This window comes from Camelus dromedarius, chromosome 3 (assembly GCF_036321535.1).
Source record: "Camelus dromedarius isolate mCamDro1 chromosome 3, mCamDro1.pat, whole genome shotgun sequence".
In the NCBI taxonomy this organism is placed as follows: Eukaryota; Metazoa; Chordata; class Mammalia; order Artiodactyla; family Camelidae; genus Camelus; species Camelus dromedarius.
The window spans coordinates 14566223-14583589 of record NC_087438.1 but is presented as its reverse complement, the minus strand read 5'-3'; the positions used below and the strand labels follow the sequence as shown (position 1 = coordinate 14583589).

The window sequence follows — 17367 nt, the reverse complement described above, 5'->3', positions numbered from 1 at the left end:
AATATGGCTGGTGTCCTCAAAAGAAGAGGAGATAAGGACACAGACAGTGCAGAGGAAATACCAGGCAGAGACAGAGGAGGTGGTGGCCGTCTACAAGTCAAGGAGAGAGGCCTAGAGGGAAACCTGCAGACACCTTGACCTGTCTTCCAGCCTCCAGGACTGTGAGAAAATACAGTTCTGTGAAGTCACCCTATCTGTGGTTATTTGTGATGATGACCCTAGCAAACTAATACAGTGGCATTCACTCATCAGGAGATTAACAAATATTAATTATAATTTAACCTAAATCCAATCTGTACTAACTAACCTTTCCTCTGTCCTGGTCCCAAGTCCATCATCAACTACCCTAACTTTCCTATCTGATGACCAAATTATCTCTCGGTCTCAATGTCAAATTGGTATTAGGCCCTGAATGAGACTGAACACTGGGAAATAATTAATGGTTTAGGAAAATTGTTAGTAATTAAAGGATTCACACCTTTGCTAATTACCTCTATAACCATCCACCTGTTTCTTTTTTCAATATGATTCAGTAGACACCCCAACAATCATGCAAGTACAATGAAATCAGAATGTATTTCAAGAGAGGGTGGAGTCACAGAGAGACTTTTGAGCCAGTGTATCTAGTTTACAGTTAGCCTCTGTCACTTAATGGTTACAAGTTTGAGAGCGATTTAGTCAGCTTTTGGAAACATCCGTTTTTTTTCCAAAATATGGAACAGATATGATTACTCCACAGGGTTGGTATTAGGATTAAATAAAACAAATTTTGGACGTTTCTAGTACCTGGTATATGTGCTGCTGTCCTGTAGGCACCCTTTTTCACTATATTGTACCAAACTGGTTTTAAACATTATTCAATAAGAATTCTTAGAAAGTAGATTTCACTATACAATAGAAGTGAAGAGGTATTTAGCATGTACAGAAATCCTTAAAACAGGTTTCATTCATTACTTGAAATATATCAGTAGAAATAGATACAGAAATTTATTGTCATTAAAACATGAGTTTTATAACACTTAGTGTTCCTCTGCATAGTATTTATAAGTGTAAAAACTTACTATATTTTAGATAAAAGTACTGTTATTATCAAATAAAAAAATATATTAAAATAGTTAGGAACCAAGAGAGAAAAAAAATTAATTGCTCAATGTGACTGCCTTAATCCCTAGAGTTTAATCCCTAGAGGGTCTCCATTTATATTTTGAGTGTTGATTCTGTTTGTCAATTTTATGTTCACTTCTGGCTCTCCACCTGTGTAGCTTTGGTTTTTAATACCCTGAATGATTGAAAAACAAAGTTTTTTTTAAAATTCCAATTATATTAAGAATTAAGTAGTGTCTTGCTTCTTCATAGGTATGTGATAGGAATTAAATCTGGGTTCTAGGGAGATATATTTATACCTGAAGAGCTCAAGCTGTACTGATGGCAATCAGCTGCACAAGGCCAGAGAACCGGTAAATGCTGAAACTTGCCAAGATGCACTGGCAAAGTTTCCTCAGCCTGACAGTCTTAGTGTGATGCCGTCCCAGTTAGAAACTGGAGATGGCAGCTGTGGGTCAGAATCTAGAAGCAAAGACCCCAGAGTTGTATTGTTAGCAGGTGGAGGGTCCCCTATAGGAAGCCCACCAAAGTGTGGGTTTTTGCCGCCAGCTGTGAAGGGGTTTGCACAGCAGAGGTAGGGGGACGAAGTGAAGAGCTGCTTTATTTCTCAGAAGGGGAAATAGATGGAAAGTGCTGGAGTGAGGAGAAGGTGCTGGAGCGGAGAGCCGTCAGCCAAGATGGGGAGTAGGGACAGCTCCAGCCCAAGTCAGGCCACGTGGACTTTCAGGGGAGGCTTCTGCCATCGTGTCTTCCTTCCAGGTGTGATGGATCCAATCACTCCTTGTTTGAGCTTTGCAGTCCTCTCATGGGCTTTTGCAGTTGTTGTCATGGCAATTATCAACAGTCGTGGTGCTGGTGGGTGTTTCATTTAGCATGCTGTTACATTACCGTGAGTGCGTAATGAGGCTCAAGGTCCACTGGAAGTCAAATCCTCCACCATCTTGGACTCCGTGGGTTCTAACTGGTTCTTGTTTCTTTTTTGCAGCTGACTCCTGAGACTTAGATAAGAACAACTGGTTTCTAGTCCAGGGAGAGGCAAGGGTATGATCCTAGGGGCAACAGGCTTGGTAACAAGAAGGACTGTAGCTTCTAACCAGAAAGGCTGCAACCTGATGGGATCAGCATCCACCCTCCAAAAAAACTCCAAAGATTCTCTTCTGCCCTGAAACTTCTAAAGGGAATTAGGGAAGTAATCTTGGTTAATCGTTGAGATAGGTGGCCAGAGTCATCGCCATCCCCTGGTGCCTGCAGCCTTGTCCTCATTAATAGCTTGAGCCTGCTCTTTAATGACTCTGGGAGGCCTGGGAGACCAGCTTTTCTATAAACAAGAGGCAGAAGTTGAGCGGGGGTGCCCACAGGGTTCCCCTCCCTTTCAGTATGACCATGGCTTGTCCACCTAAGCCATCTGCATGTCGGTTTACCCATCTGTAAATGGCAATACTGATACCTCACGCTACAAAAACTACGTGTATAAAGTGTTTAATGCTACATTTGCCACAGAGGTGCCCAATAAACTGAATTTTCTATAACGTGGCAGGAATTAAGTACTATTTTTCTTCATAGAGCACAGTTAATATTTGTTCAGTTTTCAGCCAAATTCTAAATTTTAAAAGACCGGATCTTTTATTTTACAACTGACTTATTGCATGCCTTCTGTGAAGCCTTTGTTTACTAAAACAAACACAAATGTTTTTAAAAAGTCTTCAGCATTTTAATCTCCCCCGTTATTTTTGTCCCCTCCACAGAAGGGTTCTAAGCATTTGAAGTAATCAAATGTTCAAGAAGATTGTGTGAGAAATAACACAACTGTTGAGTTTTTTATAAGAAACATCTGTATCAAAAATATTTGTAAAATAGGGGTTCATTTGGAATGAGCTCTATTACTAAATGACTTTGCTGAATAAATAGATACTAGTCTTAGCATAAACATTTCACATGTTAGCCTTCAATTAAAATTATAGTAAAACGTTTTTTATACAATGACACTCTCACCTTGGGCTTACTAACAGTGTCATTTCCTTTATTTGAGTTTGGATAAATACCCCAGTTACTGCAAAACTGCCCCCTTGTGTCCACGCAAATTATGGTCACAAGTAGCTCAGTCTGTCTCTTCAGCACATCACGCTGGTGGGAACACACAGAAGCTACACTGGTTTCCTTCTGTCTCCCACTCCTAGTTAGGAAATTTGTAAGACATTTTTAAACCAGTGAGAAAAAAGGGAAAATGTAACAAAGTCATTCAGCTTAGACCCGGCTGCCAATAATTATTAGTTTGTCATTTACATCAATGATTTCCATTATTGGGTTAAATAATTAAATCCACCGAATTAATGATTCAGGAAATAGGTGCTTGTGTCACAGCCTGCGAAAAATACAGCATGCAACGGGCTCATACCTCTAAAGTGAGGGAAAGCTGCTCTTCTTCCTCTTTCTCTGCTCACCTCTTTTCTTAATAGTAACTTAAGTTACTAAGTTACTTTTCTTAATAGTAATTTAAGTTACTATTAAGAGCGTGGTCATTTATTTGATCCACCTTCTCCTTAAGTTGCGTCCCCCTGGGTGGGCGAGGGGCGGGAAGAGCAGTGTGGCTTTTCCACCTTGCAGAGAGGCAGGCTCCTCCAGGAATTTTGAATGAAAACTGCGGTGAGTTGGAGACTGCAAAGGAGAATATCCCAGTGTCCCTGCGGAGAGAGACTGGATGAGAACATGTTCAGAGAAAGGAAGCAGATCTATCAGTGAAGCGATGGAAGGGCATTTGTGTTATTTTACACTCTCCTCCAGAACATCAATATTTTATGAGCTTCTCCCTTGGGAAATGATAGAAGATTCTATCTCCACTAAGTAAAAATGAGTGTAACTCCCTCTGAGGGATTGTCTGTTACTATCTAGATAGTGGGAAAATTACTAATACTTGCACTTTTCAAGGAAATTCTTTCTTATTACTTTTCTTTTTTCCACCCCTACATCTGAGAAAAAAAAAAAAAAAGCAAAAGCAAAGCAGCAAAAGAAGAATCAAATAATATGTTTTATCAATGATCCATTATGCTTATAACTGTCCTGTATTACAGCATGTTGGGTAAAAAACAATTTGATAGTTTTCTAATTAGAAAAGTGGCAACTTTCAATGAATGAATTTGCAACTCAAAAGAAATACTAAATATTGTATTACTGCTTACACACATTTTTATTCCTGAAACAGTAGGATTGGTTAAATAGTGTCAATAGATTTGTGTCATGACCTTGTATAGCCTGTACTAAATGTTTCTTAAAAATTAACAAAAATTATTAGTTTATTTATGTGCTTCCTAAAAATAATGGGGCAGTGACAGTAAGAGTGAGTGAGAGGAACAACAGTAAAAGAAACAAGAAGAGAGAAATGGAAAAGAGCTAATTGACAAAGGTCTAAATTGTGGAATTGCTAATTAAAACCATACTGAATCATATTATCATTTGGCAACCTAATGATGAAAAAAATAGTTTAGGTGAACTTGGTAGGGAAGGGAGATAACTTCATACTTCCAAATTTAAAAGCAATTATGTGTGTTAATTATTTTCTTCAAATGGAGATAGCCAAAAACAAACATGTAAGGATTTTACGTTATAAAATATTAGACAAAATAAGCCTACTTCTCTTTTAACAGAAATTGTGCTATTTGGCCATTTGTGGTGGAACATGGTTCAAATTTCATGATTTTCCAGTTAAATGGGGCCTTCTTGAGAAATTTCAAAAACAAAGAAAAATATAAAGAATACTAAAACATCTGTTTAATACTCATAAAGGGTTTAAACTTTTATTTTTCTGAAAATCATCCTCTGGAAATGTGTGTGTCTATTGTTATGTACATATTCAAAGATGAGGGTTATATCATATAGAACAAAACTGAACAATTTTTTGATGTTTTGATCTAGTACATTTTTCTTTAACTTACACAATCTGAGAAATTCAAAAGGAAATGGAAGAGGAAAATGTATGCAACTAAGGAATAGTTTTGCCAAGTGATATGCTATGACGTTAACTTTTAAAGACAATTTCTTGCTGAATTATTGCATGAAAATTAAAGAGAAATTAAAAAAAAAACTCAGGCTCCTTATAGCCATGTGTTTTGTGATCCTGTTTTTCTACTTTTCTATCCGCAAAAAGAAGCTAACACCAGGAAAAAGTCAGCTGGTAAATTCCTAGGGCTGGCTAATCTGAGCCCCATGATGAGGGAACATTTATACTAAAAGTATCATTTTTTCCCCAAGGCACATTTCTTCTATCACAATTAAAATGTAGAATTATTAGTTTTATTACCAAAAAATAGCATCACTCACTCAAAACCATTTGTATTCTGCCATAAATATTTCAGTCAGTTTCATCTCTATAAACTACTTTTCATTATAATGTATATGATATACAAGTAAATACAGGATTTGTCAACTGGAAAAAAAAAGTGCACAAAGTGAAAGCCATGAGTTCAGTTTTTTTGAGGGCTTACTGAGGATGATAGCCGGGGAGAGAGCCTCTCAGATGGCTCTGAAGAACTGCTCCAAAGAGATGGGGGTGAAGGTCAGTACATTTGTGGTCTTGGTGAAGGAGGAGCATGCGATCAAGCATGCATCTCGGTGGAAGGTTGCTGCTGGTCATGAAGCACAGATGTCTCCGTGAATGATTTTAATGCTTTTCTAGGTATGAGAACATGCAAGAAACTGGATTCATAAAATTTTCTCCTGATTATGTCTGACTATCTGAAGGCCTATTCTGCCAGGTTTTCCCAAAGCACAGAGTGCCTCATTCCTAATCTCTGCCCCAGACTCCTTCCAGAATGTGTTAAAGGTCAGTGGCTACAGTGGCTCGTGACTTCATTCTTGTAGAACCAGGTGTCGGGCAGCATTCTTTAGCTGGCAGACTATTTACTCCTTTTGGCATGTGCCTTATATTTTACTAATTACTGCATCTTTATCTTTCCTCATCCTACTTCCAATACTGAAATTTATGAATACTGCAAGCCTTATCTAATTGTATTTCTTCCCTGGATACTGCTGCAACCACATTAGTCAATATTAATATTTAGTTTCTCAAGAATCCCTTTGTGCATTATTTATACGTAATTTTAGGCGCCATCACAGTATGCCTTGTATTATATTGTCAGCTCCATATTTATAAATTTGCTCAAACAAGCTATAATGGTAATATGCATCAGAATATCAGTATACAATAAGTTATACTATTATGATTTTTCTTCATTTGATTTACTTGAAAATATTGCTAGGAATTGGCTATTGTAGACTTATTTGAACCATCCTCTAAGAAAAGGTGTCATGCTTTTATACTTTGGCTCCTTCACCAAGTGCGAACTCCATGGTTCCTTAGTTGGTGCAATAGATTAATTTTAATGATTCAATTTTTAAAATCAGTTCTTGAGCTCAGTTTGTTTTTTTAATATAATTTGCATTTGCAGTAGCAACCCAGAAGGACTAAGTTCAAGTTTTGTCCTGTTCTCAGCATGTGCTTACCTAAGAAAAGAGCATAAATTATTCTCACTTATGCATAGGAACTCAGTAGAAAGAATAAAGTGGAAATGCTCCTGTGGAGAAAATTGACAGAATTGGAATTTTAAATGATATAATTCTACTCCTAACATGTAGCCAATTTTACTGACTACTCTTATCAGTTCTTTTCAAAAAAAAAGTCACCAAATGACAGTCACCACAGAGTGAATGTGTGTAACACTCCGGTAAAGACAGGAAGTCTTAACATTCTTGTTCATATATAAAAATATTCTTGAATTATAGGTTTAATATAATGTATCATATATGTTTTAATAAAAATGCATTTCTATTTCCCAAGTATTTCTTAAAGTAAAATAGACTTGCAAGATGGTGTACTGTGTTTATTTGATTTGTCCTGACTGCAGAGATTTTTTTCCTTTGTAAAATGGGGAAATTTGATACTTTCTAAGGCACTTTTTTTCCTACTCTGTAATTATTCAAAAATCCTTAGGTAAACCTGCTGAACGCTGTATAAATAGAACAAATTCAAGATCATTTCTAGTGATTGTACCAAAACATTTGTGATAACATTTAACTTCTTTTGCCAACTGAATATAAAATTGAATATTACATGAACATAATTAAAAGCCTACCCAGAGTTTTCGCTATTGTACTTTAGTGGTTCCTCTACTTTACTCAACCAATTAGTTAGTAATTAGTATTGTCTAAGAACTATTTGAAGCATTTCTAGCACCATCTCATTTAATTACTCTACCAATCTCTTGAGATAGACTGTGATGATCATCTGCATTGTCTGGATCAGGAAGAAGAGACTTAAAAGAACTGAATAACTCCATAAGAACACAGACTTATGGAGAATTTTCATAAGAACCTACACTCTTCAAAACTCTGAAAAATGTTTTCATCATATCTCTCTATTTGAGGTGGGGGATCCAGAACTTTAAAAGTCATATTGGTATTTATTTAGATTTATTTGAAAATATTACAATTAAAATTCTATATATTGCCTTAAAAATTGACGGAGAAGTGATGGAGATTACTACCAAGAGTTAGCAAATATAAACAGTTGGTAGAATACCTGGAAATGTGCTTAGGACTTAGTTGATTGGTTTAATTAATCCTTCAGCATGTCCTACAATTGGGATGATTTTGTCATTTATGGTTTCCAGTTATTATGAGTCTTATTTATAATATAGTGTATATGCGTGAGTTTGTGTGTGTGCAAATCATTAGTACATTAAGATACAATTGATTGAAAGATAGAAAGCTCAAGAAAATCTTGTTTCTCTTTAAACCTGCTTCATTCTGTTAACAAAATAATATGAATACATACTTATAAATGAGTTAAGAAATGAAATAAAAAGATGGGATGACAAAATAGAGAAAGAAGGTGAAAAGCATAAAACATCTAATGATTTTTCAAATTTCCTTAAGTTGTTCTTCATCAGACTTGTAAAACACCTTGTCCTGAAAATGGTAACATGACTAATAATTATAAAGCTGTTCCTACTGCCAAGTGCAGTTGTTACTTACTACTATGAGTTATCTAATTTAATTCCCACAAAATTATGACTCTGGTCTATTAGTTTTGTATTATTATTATTATTATTATTATTTTTTTTTTTAGTTTTGTATTATTAAATATGAGAGAATTGAAGCACAAAGAGGCCATGTAAACTTGATCAACGTCACACAGGAAGTGAAGGAGCTGGATGTTGAATCAGCGTAGTCTGAGTCCACAGCAAACTAAGCTCATCACTACCATAATGTATTGTTTAACATTTGATTAAAATTATTGTGTAGCTCATGGGTATCTTTTTCAAAAATCAATACAAAAAAGATAATTATTATAATTATAATTGTATTCAAGTTGGGTTTCATCTATTTGTCATAAAGTCTATCCACAACAAAAATGTGTTGTTTAGAGGATCATGCTTGTAAATAGCAGCCTAAAACCATCTGTTTTATCAAACTATTTAAAAACAAATGTAAAAATAAACCAATTAGTTCTTTAAAGTATAAAACAGCAGAATTCAAAGTATTTGTAGTTACAGCTAAATTTCTAGCTAAATATGAGCGACTGCATCAATTATCCTTATTATCAATTTACAATAGTAATATATCATGTAACATGCTTCAGCTGAGTTAAGAATTAAATAATAGCAAAAATCAGGTTTACACTCTATCTCTGGATTGCTGTACACCAAAAGCAACTCTTTTCAAATTCTTTTAACTATTCAATATACTGATTTATCAGTTCTATCTATTGACTTCTCAGTTTTACTTACCAACGTCTTGTATTAAATGTGTCAGTATTCAAGTTTTTACTTTACATGACTATAGAAACATTTCCCACTATTGAGATTACAGTATTCTTTATCATTGTTGTCTATGGATTTTTTAATTCCAATTTTCTGGAGTTAATGTTTGCCTTATATTGTGTCTTTAATTTACTGTTTTTTTTTTTAAGTGTAAGGCTAAGTCTTTCTTACTCTCCAGTCACTAAGGGACATGCCAATGGAATTTTCTAGATAGTGAAGCTTATCAGATGATCTGGATGGCCCAGTTCTCAAGTTTGTGTGTCACATAACATCCTTTCTGGTGCTCTTCTAGCTGCTGCTTCGTCCAGGATGGACTGATGAATCTGCCCACCACCTGGTGTAGCCCTGGGACCATGATTTGCTGAAAATTCCCTGTGTTTCTTTCTTAATGTCTTCTGTAGTGTCTGGAACTCATGTTTCCCTCCATCTTGATGTACTTCCTCATTTTGATGGAGCAAAACTTAAAATATTTTTCTTAGAAAAGGGACAAAGAGATCATTTGAATCCCTGTAGCTTTGAAATGTCTTTGTTCTTTCTCTCATATCTACATCACAGTGACTGATGGAAAAGCATATGATTCCCTATTCCAGATTTTCTGGATAAGAACTAATATTTTTTTCTCAGAATTGCCTCTCAGAATCTTTTTTTTTTTTTAATCAATAAAGTTCTGAAATTTAAGGGTCCTGAGACTTGGCAGAGTACATTTATCTTCAGTTCTAAAAAATGCATTTTTTTTAAAGAAAAATTTCATCTCTTTTCTCTTACTACATCTTATTAGTAGGTCTTTTTTGCAGTCCTCCTGGGTTGATTTTCAAAATCTCTTGCCTATTGTAATTGTCATGTTTTGTTCTAGTTTCTGAAGAATTTAATCTCATCTCCCAATTCATTTCCTGATTTTTGTATTTGTTATTATTTTTAAATTTTAAGACAATTTTTGGTCCTATATTTTCTACATCTTACTGTTTTTATTTAATGAATGTGATGTCTTTGCACATCTCTTTGAGTGTGGTACTTATATTTTCTTTAATTCTTATATTCTCAACATTGTTGCTATTTTTTCTGCATTGCATTTTGTTTGTTTATTTTGGTTTTTGTCTTTCATGATATTCCAGAAATAGCTGGTGATATTTGACCACCTATTTCAATTTAATAAAAACTTCTTAAAATTCTTATTACCAGTTGTGATGTTGTATATATGTGTGATCATGTACATGGATGGATATGGGTATTATTTGGTGTAAGGAAGGGTAGTAAATTGGTGGGATGTCTTGTAGGGTGACCAGATGGCAAGCTAGGTTTTCTGTTGGAAACTGCCCATTATCACCATCTGTGACTTTTCTTCTCAGGTATTTTAGCTTCTGTACTAAAGGATCATCCATTGGCCCACTTAGTGGGTAGAAGCCTTATAAGACTCCCAGAGCCAAGTTGGAGAAAGAGGCTAGAAGTTCCATTATTCATTATGTAGCTTTCCATTCAATCTCTGTCTTTGATGTGGATTACCACTGCTCCCTTTATCTGTGTTTGGTGTTTCCAAGTCCAGAGTTTCTCTCATTTAACTTCTTTATCTTCCTGATAACTTCTTCCTCTTGCAGAAATAGAAGGGAAGAGTAGTGGAGTTGGTGGGAATTTGAGGTCTAACTTCTTCACCTTGTTTTAGTCTTAAATACCCTTCTCACCAATTTCTGATCTTCTGTGAGGGTACTTGATTCATTTCTTTTTTATGTTTGACTTTTATTTTTATTGAAGTATACTTGATATGCAGTGTTGTTTTCATTTCATATATATATATACTTTTTCATAATTTTTTAATTATAGGTTATTACAAGCTATTGAATATAGTTCCCTGTATTATACAGTAGGACTTTGTTGTTTATCTATTTTATTTATAGAAATTTGCATTTGCTAATCTCAGACTTCTAATTTATCCCCCCTTTTCTCCTTTGGTAATAGTTAGCTTGTTTTCTGTTTATGAATCTGTTTCTGTTTTGTAAGAAAGTTCTTTTGTGCCATTTTTTTTTTTTTAGATTCCACATAAAGGTGATATCATATATTTGTCCTTGCCTGACTTACTTCACTTAGTATGATAATCTCTAGGTCCACCCATGTTGCTGTAAATGGCATTCTTTTTTTATGGCTGAGTTGTGTGTGTGTGTGTGTGTGTGTGTGTGTGTATAAAAATTTATCCAATCATCTGTCAATGGACTTTTAGGTTAGTTCCATGTCTTGGCTATTGTAAATAGTACTGCTATGAACATTGGGGTGCATGTACCCTTTCAAAATAGCTTTATCCTAATATATGCCCAGGAGTGGAATTGCTGGAGCAAATGGTAAGTCTATTTTTAGTTTTTTAAGGACTCTCCATACTGTTTTCTGAAGTGGCTGCACCACATTACAGTCCCACAAACAATGCAGGAAGGTTCTCTTTCTCCACATCTACTCCAGCCTTTATCATTTGTGGACTTTTAATGATGACCATTCTGACTAGCATTGTAGTTTTGATTTACATTTCTCTGATAATTAGCAATATTGAAAATCTTTTCATGTGCCTATTGGCTACCTGCATGTCTTTATTGAAGAAATGTCTGTTTAGGTCTTCTGCCCATTTTTGATTGAATTGTTTGTTTGTTTTATTATTGAGCTGTATGAGCTGTTTGTATATTCTGGAAATTAAGCCCTTTTCAGTCACATCATTTGCAATTTTTTTTTTTTTGCATTCTCTAGGTTATCTTTTTGTTTTGTTTATGGTTTCCTTTGCTGTGCTTATATGCTGAAAATTATAAAACATTGATAAAGGAAATTAAGAATGATCAAAAGAAATGGAAATATATCCCATGCTCTTGGGTTGGAAGAATTAGTATTAAAATGGCTATACTACCCAAAGCAATCTACAGATTTAATGTGATCCCCATCAAATTACTCAGGACATTTTTCAAAGAATTAAAGCAAATAATCCTAAAATTTATATGGAATCACAAAACCCCCCACAATTTCCAAAGCAGTACTGAAGAAAAGAGCAAGGCTGGAGGCATAACCCTCCCAGACTTCAGACAATTCTATCTAGTTTTAGTAATTCAAACAGTATGGTACTGGGAGAGAAAAAAAAAAAAAAACAGACACGTGGATCAATGGAATAGAATAGAGAGCCCAGAAAGAAACCCACACACCTTCAGCTAATTAATCTTTGACAAAGGAGGCAAGAATATACAATGGAGAAAGACAGTCTATTAGGCAGGTGATGTTGGGAAATCGGAATGGACGCATGTAAATCAATGAAGTGAGAACACTTCCTCACACCATATACAAAAATAAACTCAAAGCGACTTAAAGACTTAAACATAAGATGGGACACCATAAATCTTCTAGAAGAGAACATAGGCAGAACATTCTCTGACATACATTGTAGCAATGTTTTCCTAGGTCATCTCCCAAGGCAATAGAAATAAAAGCACAAGTAAACAAATGAGACCTAGTTAAACTTATAAACTTTTATACAGCAAAGGGTACCTGATTCTTGAGCTTTTTAAAGGCTCTGGGGTTGAATTGGTGGCTTCACTCAATATCTTCCTCTGCAGGCACTTAAAGTTAACTTTCCTGCATTCAGTTACATTACTTTTTATTTCACCATCTGCTCTCAAGCATTATATATTATACTTGGGGTTATGAATGCCTCATTTTCATTAAAAATGGAATAAAGGCTTCTCATTTTTGAGTTATTTTAGGGTAAGTACAAAGAAAAGGGGATAGTGTTTTTTTTTCCTCATGCTAAAACTGGCTTTAGCTAGTTTAAGTTTGGTTGTAAAGTTAAACGTTATTTGTAATTTAAAAATTGACTTAATAGAAAACTCTTATTTTTCTTACATTATTCACTTAATATAAATTAGCCCATGAGTCACTTAAATAAATATAAAACTATGTTTGGCTATAAACATTAATAGTATAATAAATTTACAAAAAAATGTTTAAAAGCATATTTTAAATACATTTTTTAAAAGCACATTTTTTAGATAATTGTTTTATCATGTACCACACAAAACATGATTACATACATTTTTAATTTCTGAAAGATTAAAGTGTCTGTGTATCTTAAATATTTGAGTATAACCCATGTTCCTTCCCTCCCTAGTTATGACAAAAATTTAATTAATGGGCATTTTTTTCAATCAATGTACTATAATTGGAATTTGTAAATAAATTTGAAACAAAACTTGTCCAACAAAGCAGGGAATTCTGTTTTTTCTAGAATTTTAACACCACACATATTTGAGAATTAGATTATCTTTTATATGAAAACTAGTAGAGTGATATATTACTCTGAGAATGCCTCCATGCCTAAACTTGTCCACAAAGGGAGCCTGACAATTTTTGATCATAGATAACAGATAAAATAAGTTTTTAAGTATATGGGTATGGATATAAAACAAATGGCCTCAAATAATATCAATATAATACTTTTGTTGTTTGATAATTATATAATATGTATGTTATTTATGCATCTACACTGTTTTGTTGTATTAATTCTATTTCATTTTTTGTTTATTCTTGTGCTTGAACTTCAGTGTGATTCAACAAAACACACTCACATTTCACTCTCATTTTGAACCAATGAACTTATCTGTGAGATCCCTTGTAGCAACACATGATTCTGCAACTTTTTCAATTAGAATGTCCAAAAATCTCTCTTAGTCTCTTTTAAATATTTAATTTTTAAAAAGTAATACTTTAAAATATTTTAACGAAATACATAATTTCAGGATAGTCCTTTACTGAATTTCATCCAATATCTAGGAATGCTCTGATTTCATGCTTGTTTCAGCACTTAGTCCTAAATAAAACAATTCTTATGGGAATTATCTTATTGTAATTGACAGTGTTGACTGACATCTGTAAGTCCTATCTCAACCCCTCTCCCCACGCTTCCTTCCACCTTAAGAATGTAAAATACAAAGCCAGAAACTGACACAGTGTAACTGACTATACGCAATTAAAAAAAAAAAAAGTCAAGTGTTGCATTCTCCTCCTCCCTTGAAGTTACAGATGAATATGTGTTCCCATTCTGATTGATGAGGATTCTGTTGGAAGCTTCTGGAAAAGCAGTTCCTTGTCTGATAGTGGAAGTGAGACAGCCTTTCAGCTGCTCCTCTTCCTTGCTCTTAAATATGGTTAGAGTGCACGAAGCCATATCAGCAGTCTTGTGCCGATCAGATGACAATGTGCGGATCAAAAGTGAAGACCCTGAGGTGGCCTCAGCACAACACTGAAAAGTATCTGAGTCCTTGATAATATGTTAGATAGTATGTTAAACAGTGCAAGCTAGCCCCAGGTTCCTTGTTATGCAGTGCTTTGGAAGACAGTATTGACGGATTGTCTGTTACTTCCTGGAAAACACATCTTAAAAGAAAGAATATTCATGTTTCATTAAAAACATACACAAAAAAGAAATATGAATTGTTAGGAAAGTATTAATAGGATGAATGTTAGTGGTTAAATAATTTGTTTTCATGAAAAGCAGTTGGTAACCATGCAGAATTATTGATGCATTTTGGTAGAGAAAGAAAGGGAAAGTGTTTAACTGACTTACTACTGTAAGATAAAATGCCAAATAAGTTATCATAGTTCTAAATTAATGTACACTAAATTAGAAAGAAACAATAAAATTGTCGACGATTTTTACAAGGTATGAAAAAATTCAAGAGCTTCTTGTAGACTGTTTAAATGATATAAGGAAAGAGATTTAAAGTAATTTTGATTTTAGTTTATGACTAAGACTGGGACAGAATAAAAAGAGCCTATTATTTTTTAAGGAAACTGTACTACTACAAGAAATACATTTTATTGAAGAATCATTGTATCTCTGTTGTTTTGCAAGTATTTATCAGTGAATGGTCTATGTTTTTTTTTTTTACAACAAGGGATTCTGAGGGAATAAACAAGAGCTTAAGTTGTATTCTTTTTACTACTTTAACATCTAACTGTCAAATGTATAAAAGAACATAAAGTTGAAGTATATTGATTTTTCTACTTGTTGGATTATTGCTTATTTTTGAATTAACTATAAATATTTTATACAGACTAAGTCCTAAGCTCTTGTCATTTCTAGCAGTTGGATTTAAAAAGACAAGTACCAAAAAGCATGCATAGAAGGTTTTGAGATGCTATTGACCATTTGCTTCTTGGAGGCGAGGGGAGTGTGGAGGGCAGCGAGTTTGGTGTATTGACAGCCAAGGCTGTCTAAACACATCTTCAGAGGAGTCACATGACAGTCACTGATCTTATTGTCACCACCACTGTTCTAGGGTTCGTTAAACAGATTGTAGCCATTGGAAGGGAATATCTCCAGGCTGATATAATCTTCTGTCTTGGTTATTGTTCCGTATTACTCTGAGTGCTCAAAAATCACAAGAAACTAATTGAATAGAGAAAGTGATCACTGCTTTTGGTTAAAACAAAACCATACGTCACACACAAAGTTCTTATTTAATTATCTCTCTTTATAAAGAGAGTGAGTCCACCTTTTTTTTTTTTCTTTCTGTAAAGTCAATATATAAGCAAAGGACAATAAAAGAGGCTAAAATTATAAATTTAAAATGTAACTTTTGGAAGTGGATAGGCGATGAGAACACATATATGATGCATACGCATACACACGTATATTATTGACATCTTCATTTGTTCTGAATACATTTCTTGTGTTTTCGTAGGCAAAACTAGAAGAATAAAAATACCAAATAGAAACTCATCTAAATGTTTCACTCAGAATTGCCACGTAAAGAAATGAAACTTAATCCTAGTGTGTTTAGAGGAAAATGTAGCTCTCCACATTTGTGTGGACGTGCACTCAGGCACGTGTGTAACAGAACCTCCCCAAGAGGAAACATATAGGAAGAGGTGGAACAACCCAGGGGCTAAGTCCAACTCTTGGTTAAAATGGAGCACTAGTCACATCATCTATGGAAAATTCTTAACATCCCTGTGCCTCTCTTTGTATAATATGCTTCTAAGAAGATAACCCTCTCCCTGAGGTTGTTGGGCAGATTAAATGAGTTCATACATGAAAAAGCTTAGAAGGAAGTTTGACGTGTCATCAGAACTACATAAAAGTCAGCTATGATTACTCCTAGAATTATTATTTTCTGGGAGATGTCGAACTTTGGTATGTCTCTAAGTTGGATTCTCCTACCTTGACCTTTGATTATTAGAGTTCAGCCTTGCCCCTTCTGTCTCTTCTTCAGAAGTGTCATATAATTGGTGACACAACAGTGCCTCCCAATTTCATGTGACTTCGAGACACAAAGGAAGCAGTGCCTATTGCTGTCACCACTATCTTCAATTTTTTTGGCCAGAGAGTTTTTTCATAAAATGACAAAAGCTTCATATTCTCGAGTTTGTTTACTAAAGCAGTAGCTTCTTATGCTTATCAGACCTGAAGACCAAAATGTGTTCTCACCTCATTTATTTAGTTCTGGAATACATTCGCACTAATTCAGGTTTTGAATGATGGAAATAGACTATTGGGGATCATATATGTGTCAATATCATAATTATACTTAGAGTTTTGGGCCATATATCCTATATATGCTGAATTTATTTTATTCTAAATATTTGCTATTAATAATGAATAAAAAGGAATTAAATAATTCTGGGAAAGTAAAATACCTGGGAAACAATATGAACTTTGTTGCCAAGAAAATGTGTTTATAGCCTTCCTCTTATACTCATAATACATGCTTTAGAGCAACAAAACAGCAGAATTATTAAATATACATCATGGATTATGAGCTACCAAAAAATTACAGCATGGAAGAAAAATCTCTAATGACAATGATTCTTCAAGACATTTCTCTATTTTCAGGCTAGCTATTTAACTGTAAATTTATTCCTTGAGTATTGAAAATCAAATAGTTTGTTATCCACACACTTTTGAGTGACTCATTTAAGGTGTGAACTAGAAGCTAAAAAATAAAAGTGAGCATTACCCTTCTTGACTGTCACACTTTTCTCAGTTATAACCTTTCACTATAACACATACATTATTTAAAAAATATTAATCAGTCTATTTTGTGCTCTCTTCTATGCTTCTCAGCTGAATCCCTTTACCCGACCCTCAAATCATTTATTTTTATTTCAGTGTTTGCCTCCAAGTTATCTTTAAGTTTTTACATCCTATGAACTTTCTACTTTCTAAGGAGACTTAAATGAGTGGACTTTTTCATGCTAGTCTTTGATACATGAATAGGTTCACCATGTGACCTGCTGTTATCCATACACATTGGGGGGCTGTATTTTGTTTGAGACAGGCTTTTCCTTGTATATAATTTAGTGACTAAATATACTACCAAAGTCTGTGACTATTTAACTTTATTCTATTTATACATACAACTTAAATAAAATGCTCATCTCCCTTTCATTCTCTCAGACTGATTTTCATAAGGGGTGTAACCTTTCTGAATAT

The 17367-nt window shown here is 34.3% G+C and overlaps 1 protein-coding gene across 2 annotated transcripts in view; it reads left to right on the top strand.

Moving 5' to 3' along the window:
* CDH18 (cadherin 18) overlaps positions 1 to 17367 on the top strand; it is an 885120-nt gene that overhangs the window by 128430 nt on the left and 739323 nt on the right. The gene's annotated exons all lie outside the window — the stretch shown is intronic.